Consider the following 23,586-nt stretch of genomic DNA (forward strand, 5'->3'; position numbering starts at 1 on the left):
GTGATACGCCACTGATAAATACCTCTCCTTGTCTCCTGTGCCAGTCAGTGTCAGAACGAGGAGCAATATCTGCTCCAATCCGACACAGCCAGCGTCCGCTCCGTACACATGCGACTCGGCTCCATACACCTCTGTTGTGATCCGCTTTTTGGCTCCCCTGGTGGTGGCTGGTGGTACTGGAGACTTGTGTGTTCTTTTCTGCCTCAGCTCACCTGCTTCCATCAGTTTTGGGAGTTCCCTATTTAGCCTTGCTCTCCAGTCACTTCCTTGCCGGTCATCATTGTAACCTGAGTCATTCAGTTGCATGTTCCTGCTACTAGTCTGCTGATCAGCTAAGTGGACTCTTGTCCTTATTGTTTTGTTTTTCTTGTCCAGTTTACAGTTTTGTCATTTCCTGTTACTGGAAGCTCTTGTGGACTGAAATTGCCACTCCTGTGTCATGAGTTGACACAGGAGTCTTAAAGTAATTTCAGGATGGGTTTTTTGAAAGGGTTTTTCAGCTGACCGTGAAGTCCTCTTTTGTATCCTTCCTCTATCTAGTAAGTGGACCTCGCTTTGCTAAATCTACCTTCATACTGTGTATGTCTTTTCCTCTGAACTCACCGTTAATATACGTGGGGGCTACTATCATCTTTGGGGAATTTCTCTAGAGGTAAGCCAGGTCTGTTCCTTCCTCTTCCAGGCGTAGTTAGTTCTCCGGCTGGCGCATGGCATCTAGGCAGCCGTAGGAATGCTTCCTGGCTACTGTTAGTTGTGTGGTAGATTTAGGTCACGGTCAGCTTGAGTTTCCATCACCCGAGAGCTAGTCTGTTATTTTTGTGTTTCTGATGTTCCCATGCCATTGGGGAATCATGACAGTATGACCGGCCGCTGTTAAAGTAATTGGCAGAAGAAAGGAGAGTAAAAGAAGTCTGTAGATTTTTTTTTATTTATTTTTTTTCCTCTCATGTTTGCTACTTAGTTGGCTCAGTTGTATTTCTGCTCTATTTACAGCCTTGCCTTTCTCTCCTTCTAATCCTTGAATGGCTCTGATCTCTCCGGTTTAAGGATGGACCCTCAGAGTTTGGCTGCAGGTTTAAATAATCTTGCTACGAAGGTTCAGAATTTACAAGATTATGTTATACATACTCCTATTTCTGAACCTAAGATTCCTACACCAGAGGTATTTTCCGGAGATAGATCTCGGTTTCTGAATTTCAAATGTAATTGTAAATTATTCCTTTCTCTCAGACCTCACTCCTCTGGAGATCCTGTTCAGCAGGTTAAGATTGTGATTTCTTTGCTGCGAGGTGACCCTCAAAATTGGGCATTTTCATTGACACCAGGGAATCCTGCGTTGCTCAATGTGGATGCGTTTTTTCTGGCTTTAGGGTTGCTGTATGAGGAACCTAATTTGGAGATTCAAGCTGAAAAAGCTGTAATAGCCCTGTCTCAAGGGCAAGATGAAGCTGAGATATACTGCCAAAAATTTCGTAAATGGTCTGTGCTTACTCAGTGGAATGAGTGTGCCCTAGCGGCAAATTTCAGAGAGGGCCTTTCTGATGCCGTTAAGGATGTCATGGTGGGGTTTCCTACGCCCACAGGTCTGAATGAGTCCATGACAATGGCGATTCAGATTGATCGGCGTTTGCGGGAGCGCAAACCCGTGCACCATTTGGCGGTATCTTCTGAAGGGACGCCAGAGAAAATGCAATGTGACAGAATTCTGTCAAGAAGCGAGCGGCAGAATTATAGGCGCAAAAATGGCTTGTGCTTCTACTGTGGTGATTCCGCGCATGTTATATCAGCATGCTCTAAACGTACTAGGAAGGTTGACAAGTCTGTTTCTATTGGCACTTTACAGTCTAAATTTCTTCTGTCTGTAACTCTGATTTGTTCATTATCAGTTATTACCGTGGATGCCTATGTGGACTCTGGCGCCGCTCTGAGTCTCATGGATTGGTCCTTCGCCAGGCGCTGTGGGTTTGATTTGGAGCCTCTGGAAGTTCCTATACCTCTGAAGGGTATTGATTCTACACCTCTGGCTTGTAATAGACCACAGTTCTGGACGCAAGTGACTATGCGTATGACTCCAGACCATCAGGAGATGATTCGCTTCCTCGTGTTGTATAATTTACATGATGTTTTAGTGCTTGGATTACCATGGTTACAATCTCATAACCCAGTACTGGACTGGAAAACTATGTCTGTGTTAAGCTGGGGATGTCGGGGGGCTCATGGGGACATACCTTTGGTTCCTATCTCGTCATCTATTCCCTCTGAGATTCCTGCATTTTTGTCGGATTTTGGGGATATTTTTGAAGAGCCTAAAATTGGTTCTCTCCCTCCCCACAGAGAGTGTGATTGCGCCATAGATCTGATTCCAGGCAGTAAATTTCCAAAGGGTCGTTTGTTTAACCTATCTGTACCTGAGCATGCTGCCATGCGAGAATATGTTAAGGAGTCCCTGGAAAAGGGACATATTCGTCCTTCTTCATCACCTTTAGGAGCTGGGTTTTTCTTTGTCTCTAAAAAGGATGGCTCGCTGAGGCCTTGTATTGATTATCGACTCCTGAATAAAATTACTGTCAAATATCAGTATCCGTTGCCGCTGCTTACTGATTTGTTTGCTCGCATAAGGGGGGCTAAGTGGTTCTCCAAGATTGATCTCCGTGGGGCGTATAATTTGGTGCGAATTAAGCAAGGGGATGAGTGGAAAACCGCATTTAATACGCCTGAGGGCCACTTTGAGTATTTAGTAATGCCTTTCGGCCTTTCTAATGCGCCTTCAGTTTTTCAGTCCTTTATGCATGATATTTTCCGTGAATATCTGGATAAATTTATGATTGTGTATTTGGACGATATTTTGATTTTTTCTGAGGACTGGGAGTCTCATGTTCAGCAGGTCAGGAGGGTTTTTCAGGTCTTGCGGGAGAATTCTCTGTGTGTAAAAGGTTCTAAGTGTGTTTTTGGGGTTCAAAAGATTTCCTTTTTGGGGTACATTTTTTCCCCTTCTTCTGTTGAGATGGACCCTGTCAAGGTTCGGGCTATTTGTGACTGGATGCAGCCTACTTCTCTAAAGGGTCTTCAGAAGTTCTTGGGCTTTGCTAATTTTTATCGTCGATTTATAACTGGTTTTTCTGGTGTTGCTAAGCCTCTTACGGATTTGACTAAGAAGGGTGCTGATGTTGCCAATTGGTCCTCTGCCGCTGTGGAGGCCTTTCGGGAACTTAAGCGCCGCTTTTCGTCTGCCCCTGTGTTGCGCCAGCCCGATGTCTCTCTCCCCTTTCAGGTTGAGGTCGATGCTTCCGAGATCGGAGCGGGGGCGGTTTTGTCGCAGAAAAGTTCCGATTGCTCAGTGATGAGACCTTGTGCGTTCTTTTCTCGAAAATTTTCTGCCGCCGAAAGAAATTATGATGTCGGTAATCGGGAGCTTTTGGCCATGAAGTGGGCATTTGAGGAGTGGCGTCATTGGCTTGAGGGTGCTAGACATCAGGTGGTGGTTTTGACTGATCACAAGAATCTGATTTATCTTGAGTCTGCCAGGCGCCTGAATCCTAGACAGGCGCGCTGGTCATTGTTTTTCTCTCGGTTTAATTTTGTGGTCTCATATCTACCAGGTTCTAAGAATGTGAAGGCGGATGCCCTTTCTAGGAGTTTTGAGCCTGATTCCCCTGGTGATTCGGAACCTACAGGTATCCTTATGGATGGGGTGATATTATCCGCTATTTCCCCAGATCTGCGACGTGCTTTGCAAGAGTTTCAGGCGGATAGACCTGATCGCTGTCCACCTGGTAGACTGTTTGTTCCTGATGATTGGACCAGTAGAGTTATCTCGGAGGTTCATTCTTCTACGCTGGCGGGTCATCCTGGAATTTTTGGTACCAGGGATTTGGTGGCTAGATCCTTCTGGTGGCCATCTCTGTCTCGTGATGTGCGTGTTTTTGTGCAGTCTTGTGATGTGTGTGCTCGGGCCAAGCTTTGTTGTTCTAGGGCTAGCGGGTTGTTGTTGCCCTTGCCTATTCCGAAGAGGCCTTGGACGCACATCTCGATGGACTTTATTTCTGATCTTCCTGTCTCTCAGAGGATGTCTGTTATCTGGGTGGTGTGTGACCGTTTTTCTAAGATGGTTCATTTGGTGCCATTGCCGAAGTTGCCTTCCTCGTCTGAGTTGGTTCCTTTGCTTTTTCAAAATGTGGTTCGCTTGCATGGTATTCCTGAAAATATCGTTTCTGATAGGGGTACCCAGTTCGTTTCTAGATTTTGGCGGGCATTCTGTGCCAGGTTGGGCATTGATTTGTCTTTTTCGTCTGCCTTCCATCCTCAGACTAATGGCCAGACGGAGCGAACTAATCAAACTTTGGAGACGTATTTGAGGTGTTTTGTGTCTGCGGATCAGGATGATTGGGTTGCCTTTTTGCCGTTGGCGGAGTTTGCTCTTAATAATCAGGCCAGTTCTGCCACTTTGGTTTCCCCTTTCTTTTGCAATTCGGGGTTTCATCCCCGTTTTTCTTCTGGTCAGGTGGAGTCTTCGGATTGTCCTGGAGTAGATGCTGTGGTGGATCGGTTGTATCGGATTTGGGAACAAGTGGTGGACAATTTGAATTTGTCCCAGGAGAGGACTCAGCGGTTTGCTAACCGCCAGCGTCGGGTTGGTCCTCGCCTTCGTGTTGGGGACTTGGTGTGGTTGTCTTCCCGTTTTGTCCCAATGAGGGTTTCTTCTCCTAAATTTAAGCCTCAGTTCATCGGTCCCTATAGGATTTTGGAGATTATTAACCCTGTTTCCTTTCGTTTGGACCTTCCGGCATCTTTCGCTATCCATAATGTGTTCCATCGGTCGTTGTTGCGGAGATACGAGGTGCCGGTGGTTCCTTCTGCTGGGCCTCCTGCTCCTCTGTTGGTTGAGGGTGAATTGGAGTACGTTATAGAGAAGATCTTGGACTCCCGTATTTCCAGGCGGAGACTCCAGTACCTGGTTAAATGGAAGGGCTATGGTCAGGAAGATAATTCTTGGGTAACTGCCTCTGATGTTCATGCCTCGGATTTGGTTCATGCCTTTCATAGGGCTCATCCAGGTCGCCCTGGCGGTTCTTGTGAGGGTTCGGTGCCCCCTCCTTAAGGGGGGGTACTGTTGTGATCCGCTTTTTGGCTCCCCTGGTGGTGGCTGGTGGTACTGGAGACTTGTGTGTGCTTTTCTGCCTCAGCTCACCTGCTTCCATCAGTTTTGGGAGTTCCCTATTTAGCCTTGCTCTCCAGTCACTTCCTTGCCGGTCATCATTGTAACCTGAGTCATTCAGTTGCATGTTCCTGCTACTAGTCTGCTGATCAGCTAAGTGGACTCTTGTCCTTATTGTTTTGTTTTTCTTGTCCAGTTTACAGTTTTGTCATTTCCTGTTACTGGAAGCTCTTGTGGACTGAAATTGCCACTCCTGTGTCATGAGTTGACACAGGAGTCTTAAAGTAATTTCAGGATGGGTTTTTTGAAAGGGTTTTTCAGCTGACCGTGAAGTCCTCTTTTGTATCCTTCCTCTATCTAGTAAGTGGACCTCGCTTTGCTAAATCTACCTTCATACTGTGTATGTCTTTTCCTCTGAACTCACCGTTAATATACGTGGGGGCTACTATCATCTTTGGGGAATTTCTCTAGAGGTAAGCCAGGTCTGTTCCTTCCTCTTCCAGGCGTAGTTAGTTCTCCGGCTGGCGCATGGCATCTAGGCAGCCGTAGGAATGCTTCCTGGCTACTGTTAGTTGTGTGGTAGATTTAGGTCACGGTCAGCTTGAGTTTCCATCACCCGAGAGCTAGTCTGTTATTTTTGTGTTTCTGATGTTCCCATGCCATTGGGGAATCATGACACACCTCGTACACACACGACTCCGCTCCATACACCTTGCACATGCGGCTCCGCTCCGTACACCTCGTACACACGGCTCCACTCCGTACACCTCATACACACACGGCTCCTCCCCATACACCTCATACACACACGGCTCCATTCCGTACACTTCATACACACACAGCTCCACTCCGTACACCTCATACACACACGGCTCCACACCATACACCTCGCGCACACACACGGCTCCACTCCGTACACCTCGCACACACACGGCTCCACTCTGTACACCTCGTACACACGGCTCCACTCTGTACACCTCGCACACACACGGCTCCACTCCGTACACCTCGCACACACACGGCTCCACTCCGTACACCTCGTACACACGGCTCCACTCTGTACACCTCGTACACACGGCTCCACTCTGTACACCTCGCACACACACGGCTCCACTCTGTACACCTCATACACACGGCTCCACTCTGTACACCTCGTACACACGGCTCCACTCTGTACACCTCGCACACACACGGCTCCACTCCGTACACCTCGCACACACACGGCTCCACTCCGCACACACGGTTCCACTCTGTACACCTCGTACACACACGGCTCTGTTCCATACACATTGCACACGCTGCTCCACTCCATATACCTTGCACACGCTGCTCCGCTCCGTATACCTTGCACACACGGCTCCGCTCCGTACACCTCATACACACATGGCTCCGCTCCATACATCTCGTACACACACGGCACCACTCTGTAACCTAGTACACTCACGGCTCCGCTCCATACACATTGCACACGCTGCTCCGCTCCGTATACCTTGCACACACACGGCTCTGCTCCGTACACCTCATACACATACGGCTCCTCTCCATACACTTCGTACACACACAGCTCCACTCCATACACATTGCAGACGCTGCTCCGCTCCGTATACCTTGCACACACATGGCTCGGCTCCGTACACCTCATACACACACGGCTCCTCCCCATACACCTCGTACACACATGGCTCCACTTCGTATACACACGGCTCCGCTCCATACACCGTATACACACACGACTCCTCCCCATACACTTCATACACACACGGCTCCTCCCCATACACTTCGTACACACACGGCTCCTCCCCATACACCTCGTACACACGGCTCCGCTCCGTACACACACGGCTCCGCTCCTTACACCTCGTACACAAGGCTCCGCTCCGTACACACACGGCTCTGCTCCGTACACCTCGTACACACACGGCTCCGCTCCATACACATTACACACATGGCTCTGCTCCGCACACCTCGTACATACGTGGCTCTGCTCTGTACACCTCGTACACACGTGGCTCCGCTCCGTACACCTCGTACACACATGACTCCGCTCCATACACCTTTCACATGCTGCTCCGCTCCATACACCTCGTACACACACGGCTCTGCTACATCCACACTGTAAACACCTCCTGGCCTCACGCATACGCTTACCTTCCTCCAGCGCCATGATAACCAGTAGAGTCCTGTACACGGAGGTCCTCCTGATCATGTGACCCCCTGACTCCTCCCATCCTGTGACTTCATCACAGGTCCTGTGTGCACAGAGCAGCCAATATGCTGCTCTGCGGGTGCAGGGGTTCAGGGAGCTGACCGGGTGATGTACACACCTCCCAACCAGTGCGGGACAACTAATGTCCCGCACGGGATCACGGGGCTGACTGTCAAAATCGGGACAGTCCTGCTGGATCCGGGATGGTTGGGAGGTATGGCGTCCGCCCCCTCTGCCCCCCTGGTAGCTACACTACTGAGTTGAGAGGCTGTGGATAACAAAAATAAGAGGATGCGCTATGTAATAAAGGACGGTGCTATACATACCAAGAGACGGTCCTATGTAATGATGGCACCATACATAATAAGAGCTGGTGCTGTACATAGAGAGGGTATTATGTTAGAACTAGTGCTTTACATATTGAGAGGAAGCTATGTACTAAGGACCAGTGCTACACACAAGAAAATACACTATATATTGAGGGACCGTGCTATACGTAACAAAGGAGTATAGTATATACTGTACTAAAGAGTGTGCTATACATAACAATGGAGTACACTATACTAAGGGATGGTGCTGTATGTAACAGTAACAAAGAAGTACACTATATACTAAAGGAAGCGCTATACATAACAGAGTAAGGACATGGTCAGCATTTGGTGAGTTTTTTTACCTCAGTATTTATAAGCCAAAGTCAGGAGTGGGACAGTCAGAGGAAAAGTATAATAGAAACCCGTCACCACTTCTGTATTTATCACCCACTCCTGGTTTTAGCTTACACATACTGAGGTAAAATACTGAACGTGTCCTTAACTACAGTCATGGCCAAAAGTATTGACACCCCTGAAATTCTGTCAGATAATACTCAGTTTCTTCCTGAAAATGATTGCAAACACAAATTTTTTGGTATTATTATCTGCATTTAATTTGTCTTAAATGAAAAAACACAAAAAGAATTGTCCTAAAGCCAAATTGGATATAATTCCACACCAAACATAAAAAAGGGGGTGGGCAAAAGTATTGGCACTGTTCGGAAAAATCATGTGATGCTTCTCTAATTTGTGCAATTAACAGCACCTGTAACTTATCTGTGGCACCTAACAGGTGTTGGCAATAACTAAATCACACTTGCAGCCAGTTGACATGGATTAAAGTTGACTCAACCTCTGTCCTGTGTCCTTGTGTGTACCACATTGAGCATGGAGAAAAGAAAGAAGACCAAAGAACTGTCTGAGGACTTGAGAAACCAAATTGTGAGGAAGCATGAGCAATCTCAAGGCTACAAGTCCATCTCCAAAGACCTGAATGTTCCTGTGTCTACCGTGCGCAGTGTCATCAAGAAGTTTAAAGCCCATGGCACTGTGGCTAACCTCCCTAGATGTGGACAGAAAAGAAAAATTTACAAGAGATTTCAACGCAAGATTGTGCGGATGTTGGATAAAGAACCTCGACTAACATCCAAACAATGAAGTAATGTTGCAGGTTACTTAGCTTTAGGAGAGTGTTGTTGATGTCTTCCAGGCAGCTTGTGCGAGCGCCGTCCCGGCCGGTGACAGATGCTCGCGCGGCCTATGCTTGAAGTTCCTGATGCGATGCTGTGCAGGACCTGCGGTGACGTTCGGGTCACGTGATCGTCAGTCACGTTGTGCCCCTGAAGATACTACGGATCGCAGTGGGAGCCAAAAAACCAACGCGTTTCGGAATAGTGCGGATTCCATCAGGGTGGCTCCCCCTGCGTTGGATGGCTCTATATACCTGCCACTTGTTTCCCATAGGGTTAATCCAATGCAAACAGTTCCACCTCATTATTCAAGCCTCTAGGTCTCAGAGTCCATTTCAAAGATATATTTAGTTTCCTCACGGGACATTTGTCTTATGAAGTCCCCGTTACGCCAATCATGTTGTACTACCTTCATGCCCATTACTTTTGAACCTTGAGAACGTCCCTCGTGGTGAATTAGGAAATGTTTAGATAGTGGGTGTTCAGTGTATTTGTTCCGTATATTTCTAAGATGCTCATTAATTCTTTTACACAAAGTGCGTTTAGTACGTCCCACATATTGTTTCCCACATGGACATTCGATAACGTATATAACTCCTTTCGTCGTGCAGGTTATGAAGTCAGTAATAGGAATTTCTAAACCATTCCGTGATACCACTTGTTTTTGTTTGGTTAGTTTTAGTGATTTACACATTTTACATTTTTGGCATGGAAAAAAGCCCTGGATTGTTTGTTTGAAAGGGCCCTTTGTTTTATTTGGGGGATTTGGATTACGCACAGTAGGGGCAATTAATAAACCTAAATTGCGCACTTTCCTAAAAACAAAGCGTGGGCGTTCGGATAATTTATCCCCTATTATTTTGTCCTCTTTCAATAGGTCCCAATGTTTATTTACAATTTTTCTCAATATTTGTGTATTTGAATTTTATTGAGTAATAATAGGTATCGATATCTGGAATTGCTGGTTAAAAGGATCCTGTTCCTCCTTTTTACTGTCAGCAAGGAGTTTTCATTGAGGAATTTCTTTTACAGTATTTTTTGTTAAAATCAAAGATTTTTTTATCATAGCCTTTATTAATAAATTTATTGATAAGTGTATCTGCCTCCCTATCATAATCAGATGCATTTGTGCAGTTACGGTTTGACCTAATGAACTGGCTCCGGGGAACATTCAGTAACCACCGTGGTAGGTGACAACTGTTCATAGAAATAAAACTATTTGAATCAGTTGGTTTGGTATATGTGCAGGTTTGAAGCTTTCCCTCACTAACCGAAATATTGAGATCTAAAAAGTGTACACTCTCTTTACTAGTGTTTGCCGAAAATTGAAGATAAAATTCATTTTTATTTATGTCTATTAAAAATTGTTCTAGGGCTTGCTCACCCCTATCCCAAATAAAAAAGATATCATCTATAAAACGAAGCCAGAGGACCAGACCCGCGCGCAGCACGCCCCCGTGGCTGATGTGGAGACCTTCCCATCTGCCCACATAGAGGTTTGCGTAGCTGGGCGTGAATCTGGTCCCCATGGCTGTACCCCATTGCTGGGTGTACAGCAATCAGGTTGACATACAAAGCACATAAACAGAAAATTGATTTCTTGGATATTTTTCTTGAGGTGGATGAGAGGGGGACGTTGCACACAGATGTATTTAGGAAGGCCACTTCGGTCAATTCGTTGTTGCATGCGTCCTCTTCTCATACCACACATACCATCAAGGCCATCCCAGTTGGTCAGTTTCTCAGGATGAAGCGGATCTGCTCGACTGATCACAAATTTGAGGCTCAATCTGAGGATTTGAAGAATAGATTTAAAGCCCGAGGATATAGCAATCGCTGTATAAAACAAGGATATGTTAGAGCTAAAAAGACAGAGAGACACCAGTTATTGTATAAAAAAAGAGAAGAAAGTTACATCCGAGAATAATATCAGATTTATCTCTACATACAATTGTTACTGGAAATGTATGCAAGAGATAATTAATGCACATTGGCCAGTACTTCTCACGGACTCTCTCTTAGCATCAAACATTCCTAAGAGACTATATTTTGTAGCTAAACGGGGTAAAAGCATCAAAGACCTATTAGTAAAAAGCCATTATGTGGCAAAGATTACCAATCCTCTAAATCCATCTAATAGAGATCCAATTTGGGGATGCTATCCCTGCGGGGATTGCTTGGCTTGTAAGGAAAAGAATTTGATCAGGGGCACCCATTTTACGTCATCAGGTGCAAAGAAAGAATTCCAGATTCGACATCACATATGCTGCAGTAGTACGTATGTCATATATCTGGCCACATGTCCTTGCTCCAAAATATACGTTGGGCTTACGTCACGTCAGCTTCGCATTCGTGTGAGAGAGCACGTTAGGGACATCAGAAAGGCACGTGAGGTAGACGACGTTAGTACTTTGAAGACCATCCCCAAACATTTCCATACGGCCCATGGATGTGATCCTAGGGGTCTACGGATCATTGGGATTGACCAGATACATGGTGGCAATAGAGGAGGGAATGTCAAACGGCTGTTGGCACAGGTGGAATGCAAATGGATAGTGACTTTAGATTCCATGTCTCCTGTGGGACTAAATGAGAAAATAAGTTTCGCCTCTTTTCTGTGAGGGGCCTTGTTCTTCTGTGTCCTCTTCTGAGCAGAATGTGATGACAAAATTCTTGTGATAATTCATTTTCCAAATTTTCTTAACAATTTTTATCATTTTTTATAGGTAGTATTTTTTCTGTCATTTATGTTTTTATTCATCTTTTGCATCCCTAGATTGGGTTTCCCATATTTGGCGTTTGTGGGCTATTATTGTACTATGAAATTGAGCAATCAAGGAAGAACACATTATTCAAGTATACCAGGGAGCTCTCCGTGAAGATGGTGTAGAATTTATTGGAAGGAGGAATGGATGGATCTATTTCCTCTTTTTCGTTTTTGTTGTTTCACATTTATATATATATTTACATTTGTTGCACGTGATATTTTGTAAATTTTCTGTGTGCCGCATATTATATCACACGGTTGTTAATTATGTTCAACACTTAGCACTTTCATATGTCACTTTCTTGTATTAGTCTTTATATATATAATGTACTACGTATACAGTGCCTAAAAGTAGTATTCAACCCCCTGCAGATTTAGCAGGTTTAATAAGATGCAAATAAGTTAGAGCCTTCAAACTTCAAACAAGAGCAGGATTTATTAACAGATGCATAAATCTTACAAACCAAAAAGTTTTGTTGCTCAGTTAAATTGTTATAAATTTTAAACATAAAAGTGTGGGTCAATTATTATTCAACCCCTAGGTTTAATATTTTGTGGAATAACCTTTGTTTGCAATTCCAGCTAATAATCGTCTTTTATAAGACCTGATCAGGCCGGCACAGGTCTCTGGAGTTATCTTGGCCCACTCCTCCATGCAGATCTTCTCCAAGTTATCTAGGTTCTTTGGGTGTCTCATGTGGACTTTAATCTTGAGCTCCTTCCACAAGTTTTCAATTGGGTTAAGGTCAGGAGACTGACTAGGCCACTGCAACACCTTGATTTTTTGCCTCTTGAACCAGGCCTTGGTTTTCTTGGCTGTGTGCTTTGGGTCGTTGTCTTGTTGGAAGATGAAATGACGACCCATCTTAAGATCCTTGATGGAGGAGCGGAGGTTCTTGGCCAAAATCTCCAGGTAGGCCGTGCTATCCATCTTCCCATGGATGCGGACCAGATGGCCAGGCCCCTTGGCTGAGAAACAGCCCCACAGCATGATGCTGCCACCACCATGCTTGACTGTAGGGATGGTATTCTTGGGGTCGTATGCAGTGCCATCCAGTCTCCAAACGTCACGTGTGTGGTTGGCACCAAAGATCTCGATCTTGGTCTCATCAGACCAGAGAACCTTGAACCAGTCAGTCTCAGAGTCCTCCAAGTGATCATGAGCAAACTGTAGACGAGCCTTGACATGACGCTTTGAAAGTAAAGGTACCTTACGGGCTCGTCTGGAACGGAGACCATTGCGGTGGAGTACGTTACTTATGGTATTGACTGAAACCAATGTCCCCACTGCCATGAGATCTTCCCGGAGCTCCTTCCTTGTTGTCCTTGGGTTAGCCTTGACTCTTCGGACAAGCCTGGCCTCGGCACGGGAGGAAACTTTCAAAGGCTGTCCAGGCCGTGGAAGGCTAACAGTAGTTCCATAAGCCTTCCACTTCCGGATGATGCCCCCAACAGTGGAGACAGGTAGGCCCAACTCCTTGGAAAGGGTTTTGTACCCCTTGCCAGCCTTGTGACCCTCCACGATCTTGTCTCTGATGGCCTTGGAATGCTCCTTTGTCTTTCCCATGTTGACCATGTTTGAGTGCTGTTCACAAGTTTGGGGAGGGTCTTAAATAGTCAGAAAAGACTGGAAAAAGAGATAATTAATCCAAACATGTGAAGCTCATTGTTCTTTGTGCCTGAACTACTTCTTAATACTTTAGGGGAACCAAACAGAATTCTGGGGGATTGAGGGGTTGAATAATAAATGACCCTCTGAAAAAACTTTTCACAATTTAAAAAAAAAATAAACAAAGAAATAACATTCTTTTTTGCTGCAGTGCATTTCACACTTCCAGGCTGATCTACAGTCCAAATGTCACAATGCCAAGTTAATTCCAAATGTGTAAACCTGCTAAATCTGCAGGGGGTTGAATACTACTTGTAGGCACTGTATATACATTTATATGGCACATTTTTATGGATTGTAATTGTGTTTGGATTTTATTGCATCATTTGCACTTTCGCACTCCTGCACTTTATTGTATAATGTCATAGTATAGTATGACATTAATTAATTACTTGCTAAATACCTTATGCACCACCTCTATGGTTCTCCTGGTTGGTACCGTGTTCAGCGCTTAGAAGGCTCTCAAGCGCATGCGCCCTACACCTGTCTGGGAGTCCTCACGTCCTCGGCTTCAGCATTCCAGGTGCGGTGCGCATGTCCTTGACGTCAGTAGGGGATTTCCCCTTGACGTGCGCTCCTGGTGAATGTCGGGGAGCGAGAATCTACTTCCGACGGGGATTGTGGTGCGCCTGCGTAGTATGGAGATGCCGGTAAATAGGCGCCACTATAAAACGCCGAGTTTGGGAGACTTTTGTATTCCCTCTTTGAGAAAGCCTACGCGAAACGTGCATTAGGGGGTTCATCCAGGGTTCCAAGCAGTCGGTCACTTCTCACCATGGGTAAGGAACTTTGCTAATCTTTGCACCTTATGCACTTCATCTGTTCTGTTTCCTTCCCGTACGGGTGACACTTTGTCAGTATGGAAAACATTGTCAGTAATTATATTGTATGGTGGCTTGCATCACATGATTATACGAATTAAGGCAGTGGTTGACACATGGGCTCACACCATACTTTGTTATATTAGGATTGGTGCTATTTAATAACCCATGGTGATATTATGAACATTCATTTCCATGCTTGGAATTTAGGTGTGTTTTACTAGGGTCTCCTTTTTCCTTGTACGCTTTTTTTTTGCATTAACTGTAAATTATTTGTGTAATTAATAAAATTCATTGGTAATTTTTACTATTTTGTATGGAACTCCATTTTTTTGTTTTCTAAATTGTGTTGGGAGTATACTTTACCGTCCTATTATTTACATGGGTGATATCAGATATTCACTGGAATTCAAATACCTGTCATATGGGACTCATGTTGTCTTTGTGAGTTTCTTTGTATTGCCAAGATGGGCATTTGTAGCTCCGCCTCGTTACCACTCTGGCACTGCCACTGTAAGGCCATGTTCACACGATCCTTTTTTTGCTGCGGATCCGCAGCTGTTTTTAGGCTGCAGATCCGCAGCCGTTTTCCATGCAGGGTACAGTACAATGTTACCCTATGGAAAACAAAAAACGCTGTGCCCACTATCCTTTTTTTCGCAGGCAAATCCGCGCGGATTTGCCTGCAGAAAAAAAGAAGGACCATGTCTATTCTTTCTGCGGATTCCGCTTCTGTTTTCAACATGCACCAATAGGAAAGTGCTGTTGAAAACCCGCAGAGGAATCCGCAGAAGAAAAAGCAGGAAAATCAGCACTGCAAAAGCACCGCGGTTTTGCACTGCGGATTTTCAAAAACAGGACCTGAAAAATCCGCAGCAAAAAAAGGATCGTGTGAACATGGCCTAAGTCTGCGACCACCAACTTCTTCTCTTGCAGAAGACCTCCTAATGCTTCTCAGAGCCCTCCATATTGTCCAATATTGCTTTATTCACAGTTTGACATGTTGACAGATGACCTCTGAGCTCAGAGACTTCCTTCTCCAGCTCATCCACTCTGCTTTCAGCCACTTGTCTCAGGACCCTTTCTCGTTCGACATGCTCTTTCACTGTCTCTTTAAGCATCTCTATTGCGTAATCCTGTTCTCTTTTGGCCCCCAATTGACGCACCATAACTTCTTTAACTATATTTTCAGATGGGCCATCTTGCCCACCCACACTCTGCCTCTTCAGAGCTCCACCTGTTCCTGCATCCGCAGGTTCAACTCTCTCTAGGTTCTTCTGTCCATCACCTTTGACCACGTCTAGGGTCTCTGCTGGGCTCTTGGCCTGGTCACCCTTAGGTACCTCTTGACTCTCTGTAACTTCAGAGAACTCCACACTCTCCAGCTCTTCAGCATCAGGCACTCTGGAGCCTTCATCATACTCAGCCATAGCGGTTGCTACTGGCAATGACAATGACACATCACCTTCCTTCCCGACCGCTTCAGTGTCTGAAAGAGTACTCACGTCTTGAATACAAGTACAAGTCACTGCTTTCTCTTTAAAAAAAATCTTAGAGAAAAAAGCAGAGATGATTACCTGCTGAAGCCTCCAAACAAATGCACTAGCAGGGCACATCGGACCCGATTAATGATGGCAAAAACACAGGTGCAAAAAATACCGATGAAACAACCACTTTCAATACAGTGTTGGCTGTTTGGCATTAGTGCACAAAAAGATAAGAGATAATAGTCTGTATGTGGCATTGTCACACAGGCAATGCAGAGCATCTGGTTTACAGCCTATTAGTAACGCACTTGCAGGCGGGCCGCCCAGTGCTACAAAATGCATGCTGTGTGAATAGAGGCCTACAGTTTACAGAGCCATCTTGGTCCGACTGCGCCCTGCAAGATAAAGTGCAAAAAAAACCACATATCAATGTATGTAAGGTATTAGTTTATATTGGAGCCTCAATACGTAAGCTGGCAACCCGCGTCAAGGGTCCTTACATTTTGCCAGTCCTAACGCTAAACATTGAGTAAAAGCTCACAGACACAAAAAGAGGACTTAAAAATCCTCCAAAAATTGAATAAATGCGCCCTGCTAGTGCATTTGTTTGGAGGCTTCAGCAGGTAATCATCTCTGCTTTTTTCTCTGTGATTTTTTTGCTTTCTCTTTAACTACATCCGCAAAGGGTGCATCTTGTTCAGCCTCTTTGCGCCCTTTATATATCCAGCTATGGGAGAACTTGCCCTCCTTGTGGGGCTTTTCTTTACTGTACTCCCTTTCTTTCGTAGAGTCACAGTAACCCCAAGAGTCTGTGTCACACCCCACAATTTGATGAACCCTCAACCCACTCTCTATCTGGGTGTCAGCTCCACTCTTTTTAACTACCAGACCACTACCAGTCATATTGTGGTACACTTCTGGTGACGTCATGTCAGTAAGTTGGGCAGACGCATCCTTTCCTAGGGTCATGCCTAACTTAGGACTGTCAACTCTAGGGGGCGCATTCTCCACATTTTTTCCTCCTAGACACATTATCTCTGCAGACACTTCCTTTTATCCACCAGACCCACAGGGCTTCCAAGTCCCGCCCTATTACCATAGTGTACAGTAAGTCCGGGACTACCCTATTTCGTGGTATGTGGACCCCTCAGTTGCGTCAATGTAGAGATAGGCTGTCAAACTTCCTTTAATGTCCCCACTGGAGCCATTCACTCTCGACCCCTTTCCAGGTGACACAGAAGTTCAGGAGGTATCCTCAACAAAGACACTCAACTCCCCAGGTCTATCAGTCCCATCACACTTTCCCCATCTAGCCAGAAGGGACACTGTCGTGACGCCTTATTGGCCGAGCAATCCACAGCATAGCATGGACCCACATAGCATGAACTACGTTGTTCCCGGCTACAGTCCGGTGGTGCATTCGCCGCTGCCTTTTTTTGACACCCCCTATTTGGGTTACCGCCCCCTTTTGAGACTCTGCCCCCTTTAGGGTCACCCCTTTTGGGACTCCACCTCGTTTTGAGCAACTACTCCCTTTTGAGATACCACCCCTTTTGGGACTCCACCCCTTTCTGGGCAACCATCCCTGTTCGGGTTACCGCGCCTTTTAGGACTCCACCCCTTTTTGGACAATCATCCCTATTTGGGCTACCACCCCCTTTTTGGGACTCCACCCCTTTTTGGGCAACCATCCCTGTTTGTGTCACCGCCCCCCTTTTGGGACTCCACCCCACTCTGGGGTACCGTGGACTCCACCACGGTACTCTTAGGCCCCAGTTCGCATAGTACACTTATGTCTCTCTGGTCTTGTACTGGCCCTTTAAGAGTTTGAACGACCTGAACCTCCAATGTCCTCTTATGACACCTCACCAACTCCTGCTGGCACTGCCACAGCTCCTGCTGCAGCCACAAACCGCCGGCATCTCCGGCTGCCGATTTGAAGCCGCTGCAGCTCCTGCTGCTGCAGAACCTCTTGCTGCAACTGCAGATCCTGCTACTGCAGAACATTTTGCTGCAACTGCAGCTCCTGCTGCTGCAGAACCTCTTGCTGCAACTGCAGCTCCTCTCCGCAAGACTCTGCACGGCTCCACACCGCAGACTTCGTGGACCCGCCGATCCACAGCAAATCTTCGTAACCCCGCCGACTTACAGCCAGAAGCTTTCAATCTTCGCAATCACTACCACACGTGCTTCCTGGACCATTGCCCGCAATCTAGCACCATATGTGAGATAGCGCTTACTGCATATGTTGGGGGACACTCGCTTAGCAATGGGATTAAGGCACATGGGCACTTTCACAAAACAGTCTATTTGGTTTATTTACACGTCATAAACCGCATAACGTAAAGTCCAGTACATTACATCCACGGAACATCATAAGTACCAACAGTCTGTTCCAATAGCAGATACTTCATAGCATACGGCGTACAGGCACCCCCCGGGAACTAGTCAGAGGAGGACTGGCGGGTGTAGTGTCTGAAAATTGAGTAAAGCCATATGCTACGAAGTATCTGCTATTAGAACAGATTGTTGGTGCTTATGATGTTCTGTGGATGTAATGTACTGGACTTTACGTTATGACGTGTAAATAAACCAAATAGACAGTTTTGTGAGAAAAAATTGCCCATGTGCCTTAATCCCGTTGCTAAGGGAGTGTCCCCCAACACATGCAGTAAGCGCCATCTCACACAACCCAGAGTCTCCTTCAGTCGAATGAGACACACATCTGGGTTTCTACTGGTTAGCTGGGTTAGAAGCCTCAACATAATTATGAGGGGTAGGGGTACTGGTCTTAGCAAGGAGATATTACCTTCCAACAGTTGTGTTAACTGAACACCTCCAACCCTTCACCCCATCTAACCAGAACTCTGCTGTGCTGAAGAGGTGAAAGGACCTCAAAACACCAGTCTAGAGTAGTGGCCAAAAGTTTTGAGACTGGATACAAATTTTATTTTCATGAAGGTTGCTGCTTCAGTGTTTTTGATCTTTTATCAGTTGTTTCTGCAGTTACTGGTGTACCGTTATAAGCATTTCATACATTTTTACACTTTTATTGACAAATACATCAAGTTTATGCCAAGACTCAATATCTAAAGTGTTCCCACTTATTTTTCAAGGCTTCTGTAGTTCACTCTGTCTGGATATCAGCTACTGGGCCAAATCTAGACTGATGCCAACCAATTCTTGCCTAATCACAGGAGCCAGGGTTGCTGCCTCAGGAGATTGGCGGTAGGAGTGGGGCAATGCTTCCGGACCCGTCCTCTCAGAAGGGTTGCTAATTTAGGAGGTTGGTGGCGGCGGCGGCAGGAGGAGTGGGGCAATGCTGTGGCCTGCGTCCTCTCTAAAGATGTCGGAGGTTTCCTCTCCTGTACATATCTCTGTGGTAGGCTTTGGGAAAAATGGTCTTCTCCTGTGTTCTCAATCTGTTCATGCACCACCTCCAGTGGCCATTTTCCCAAAGCAGAGATATGCATGGAAGAGGGGGCCACAGCTGACCAGCGTCGACATCTGCTGAGAGGATGAAGCAGCGTCGCACACTCCTCCTGACGCACCTCCCTTACCTCCCACATTTTTTGGGAAAAAAGTGTGACTTATAATTTGAAAAATACGGTACTTAACTCTCTCCATAGAGAACACAAATACTTGACCAATCCCAACTATTATGTTTATGGGGGACTCGAGAGATAGCCATAAATGTCTGAGATGCGTGTCTCACCTCTGGATCCAACATCATTCTTGATAACAGGGGCTCCATAACGTCCCATCCTGCCTGGTACTGTTGTCACTGAGTGCAAAAGGTAGGTGAACTAGTATATCCTTCATCAATGTGAGCTAGGCAATGTTAACACTGATTATGTAGTGAGTTTCATGGGTTCCATCCGAATCCCCAAAAAATGGGATTTAGTCAAACCCTGACAGTCACAGACTGACAGGATATGAGAAGAGTTGAAATTAACTTTCTTCATTCTTAAAAGTATCTGTCTCCAGCCAGGCACAAAAATATGGTTTGCTGCATTCTTATGCCCCTTTGAAAAGATGGACGCTTTCAGAAAAAAAAGCACTTGAAATATTTTCAGGTCATAATAGTATATAGCTCTGGTGCTTATCTGCCCTGGCACCCAGCAAACACCATTGACATCACCCTAGGCCTTTTTAGTACTTCTTGGGTAGTTGGATACAGCACTTTGAACAGCCAGCTTCTTTAGAAATTACCTTTTGTGACTTTCCCTCCTTGTGGAGTGTGTCAATGACTGCCTTCTGGACATCTGTCAAGTCGGCAGTCTTCTCCATGATTGTGGAGCCTACTGCAACAGACTAAGGGTACTGTCACACAGTGCCATTTTCATCGCTACGACGGCACGATCCGTGACGTCGCAGCGTCGTATGATTATCGCTCCAGCGTCGTAGACTGCGGTCACACTTTGCAATCACGGCGCTGGAGCGATGCCGAAGTCCCCGGGTAACCAGGGTAAACATCGGGTTACTAAGCGCAGGGCCGTGCTTAGTAACCCGATGTTTACCCTGGTTACCAGCGTAAACGTAAAAAAAACAAACAGTACATACTTACATTCCGGTGTCTGTCCCCCGGCGTTCTGCTTCTCTCCACTGTGTAAGCGCCATAGCCGGAAAGCACAGCGGTGACGTCAGACGTCACCGCTGTGCTCGCTTTCCGGCCGGCAGGCGCTCACAGTGCAGAGAAGCTGAGACGCCGGAGGACAGACACCGGAATGTGAGTATGTACTGTTTGGTTTTTTTACGTTTACGCTGGTAACCAGGGTAAACATCGGGTTACTAAGCGCGGCCCTGCGCTTAGTTACCCGATGTTTACCCTGGTTACAAGCTAACACATCGCTGGATCGGTGTCACACACAACGATCCAGCGATGTCAGCGGGTGATCAAGCGACGAAAGAAAGTTCCAAACGATCTGCTACGACGTACGATTCTCAGCAGGGTCCCTGATCGCTGCTGCGTGTCAGACACTGCGATATCGTAACGATATCGCTAGAACGTCACGAATCGTACCGTCGTAGCGATGAAAATGGCACTGTGTGACAGTACCCTAAGGGAACCTTTGTAAATGCTTATGAAGCCTTTGCAGATGTTTTTTGTTAATTATTCTAATTTACTGAGATAATGGCTTTTGGGTTTTCATTGGCTGTAAGCCAGAATCCTCATTAACAGAAATAAAACACTTGAAATAGATCACTCTGTTTGTAATACAGTTGTGCTCAAAAGTTTACTTACCCCAGCAGAATTTTTGCTTTCTTGGCCTTTTTTCATAAAATATGAATGATAACACCAAAACTTTTTCTCCACTCAAGGTTAGGGATTGGGTGAAGCCATTTATTGTCAAACTACTGTGTTTTCTCTTTTTAAATCATGACAACCCAAAACATCCAAATGACCCCATTTCTTATAACCGTGTATTGCCCCCTCTAACATCAATGACAGCTTGAAGTCTTTTGTGGTAGTTGTGGATGAGGTTTATTTTCTCAGATGGTAAAGCTACCCACTCTTCTTGGCAAAAAGCCTCCAGTTCCTGTAAATTCCTGGGCTATCTAGCATGAACTGCGCGCTTGAGATCTCCCCAGAGTGGCTCAATGATAATGAGGTCAGGAGACTGAGATGGCCACTCCAGAACCTTCACCTTGTTCTGCTCTAGCCAATGACAGGTCGACTTGGCCTTGTGTTTTGGATTGTTGTCATGTTGGAACGTCCAAGTACGTCCCATGTGCAGCTTCCGAGCTAATGAGTGCAAATTTGCTGATAACTTCAACTTTCCTTCAACTTTGACCAAGCGATCCACCTCCATGCTTTATAGTAGGAATAGTGTTCCTTTCATCATATGCCTTGTTGACCTCTCTCCAACTGTAGAATTTATGGTTGTGGCCAAAAAGTTCAATTTTGGTCTCATCACTCCAAATTTCCTTGTTCCAAAAGTTTTGAGGCTTGTCTCTGTGCGGTTTTCCGTATTGTAGGTGAAATACTTTGTGGCATTTGCGCAGTAATGGCTTTCTTCTGGTGACTCAACCATGCAGCCCATTTTTCTTCAAGTGTGTCCTTATTGTGCATCTTGAAACGGCCACACCACTAGTTTTCAGAGAGTCCTGTATTTCAGCTGATCCGGAACAATTTTACTGGCAGTTGTGGATGACATTTTTGTTGGTCTCCCTGACCGTGGTTTTAATGTTACAGAGACCCTGATTTTCCCTTTGTTAATCAGAGTTTGAACGCTGCTGACTGGCATTATCAATTCCTTGGATATCTTTTTGCATCCCTTTTCTGTTTTATACAGTTCAACTACCTTTTCCCATAGATCCATTGACAATTCTTTTGCTTTCCTCATGACTCACAATCCAGAAACGTCAGTGGTTGGATGCAAGACTCTGTCTGGATCCCAGAAACTCACTCAGCTTTTATGCACACACACTAATTACAAGCAAACAGGTCACAGGTGAGCATGTTACCTTTAGTAGCCAATCAAACCCATTTGTGTCAACTTCCGTGCATGTAATCAGGCCAAAATCACCAGGGTATGTGAACTTCTGATCAGGGTAATTTGGATGTTTTGGGTTGTCATTATGATTTAAAAAGAGAAAACACAGTAGCTTGACAATAAATGGCTTCACCCAACCACAAGTGGAGAAAAAGTTTGTGTTATTCATATTCACTGAAAAAAAGGCCAAAAAAGCAAAAATTCTGTCATGTTATGTAAACTTTTGAACACAACTGTAAAATATGAGTTTCACTTTTTGTATTGAAGAACTGAAAAATTAACTTTTTGGTGATCTTCTAATTTTGTGAGAAGCGCTTGTACATCTACTATTCTTGAGTGTAACTGAATTTCTGCAAGCAACTTACCAAATTGCCTATCCATCTTCCTACCATTCTTGAAAGTCCTGCTCCTCACTGATTCATGTGATAGTCGATAACCAGCTACATCATTGCCTCTAGTCTGTGCTGCTCACTTTGACCTACCGTATTTTTCGGACTATAAGACGCACCGGATTATAAGGCGCACCCAGGTTTTAGAGGTGGAAAAAAGGGAAAAAAATATTTGAAGCAAAAAAATATGGTAAAATATTTAATAACATACTATTATATGTGGTGTTATTATATATAATAGTATGTTATTATGTTGGAAGCTGCGGGACCAGTGTGGTGTCTGTGAAGTACTATATGAAGATGCTGGAGGGTGAGTATAAGAATAGGGGCACAGGGCTTATATTGAAAGCACCACTCCAGCACTGCAAAATAAAAGTGGAGTGCTGCTTAAAAATCCCATGGGAGAACTATAACTCCCAGCATGTCCTGCAGATCCTATGACATGCTGGGAGTTATAGTTCACTAAAGGAGTGGCAGAGTGCTTTATTGTGTTTTGGAAAGACTAACCTCTTAATTGTGGCAGCCAGCCTGTGGTGAGGTAAAAGCATCCCATGACTGCACACACAGAGCCCTCCCTCTTGTTGCCTTTCCACAGCACAGGTAATGGAAGCCTGCAGATTCTAGTGTTGGAGTCTGAAGGACCTGTGATGATGTCAAGAAGAGGGAGGGGTCTGTGCTGCCATGTGATGCTCCAGCCCGCCCACTTCTGACATCATCACAGGTCCTCCTTGTGCACACTGCACAGCACTCAGCTACAGCCCAGGAAGGTACCAGCGATCTCCTCTCCCCCGGACCCTGCTGCTACTGCCTCCTCCTCCCCCGGACACACGGATCTCCCCAGATGCTGCAGGAATCAGCGCTGAGGAAACCTAGTGTGCCCCTGCTTAAGTGCAGCTCACCGCTCAGCTGATAGGTGGGCGGGGAGTAGCTAATGAATATTCACTGCACTTAATCATCGGGACCACTGGTTTCCCCAGCGCTGATTCCCAGCAGTGGGGACATTTTTCTGCCTCCTGAAGTGGGATAACAGTGCGATCCCACTCACTGCTGCCCCTCCCCACATGCTACATCCCTACCATAAGACGCACCCACAC

The sequence above is a fragment of the Ranitomeya variabilis genome, chromosome 3, assembly GCF_051348905.1.
Source record: "Ranitomeya variabilis isolate aRanVar5 chromosome 3, aRanVar5.hap1, whole genome shotgun sequence".
NCBI classification, from domain to species: Eukaryota; Metazoa; Chordata; class Amphibia; order Anura; family Dendrobatidae; genus Ranitomeya; species Ranitomeya variabilis.